We start from the raw sequence: 538 nt of genomic DNA on the forward strand, positions 1-538 counted from the left end.
TAGCGTGCACAGGTGAATAATGCCTGGGGACATTCGGGCTACCAAGCTGTTTCGTATCTGTGAAATCATAACTGTGACTTATACCGACGTCCTATTTGTCTCTTTTCTCCGTTATCACCAGGCTATGAGTCACGCAATTGTAAAATGGGAAATCTACGACGGAAAAGTGACGAATCGAAAGTATCGTGAGCGCGTATTATGATGTATGCGTAGGCATACATGGACTAGAGCGATAGAGGAAAAAAGAAAGGGTAGAGCAAAGACGAGCGCTTTAAAAGGGGGATAGGCAGGGTCAGACCCTCAGATGTGCGATGATTCTCGAACGAATAGGTGTGCACGTGTGCTGATCTTTGTAATTATAAATTGTGAATACAAGTGACTAATATTATGTTCTTTTTTATTTTGTGCATGTTATAAGTTATAAATAAATATAAACAAACAACACTAACCCGATAACATTAAATCTAAATACCAAAATGATTAATTTACTGTGTTTTTGTTATTTCTTACTCCTGTTTTTAGGTATTCGGTATTCGGC

The sequence above is a fragment of the Centruroides sculpturatus genome, unplaced genomic scaffold (genome assembly GCF_000671375.1).
Source record: "Centruroides sculpturatus isolate CEXI.00-Female unplaced genomic scaffold, Cexi_2.0 scaffold13, whole genome shotgun sequence".
NCBI classification, from domain to species: domain Eukaryota; kingdom Metazoa; phylum Arthropoda; class Arachnida; order Scorpiones; family Buthidae; genus Centruroides; species Centruroides sculpturatus.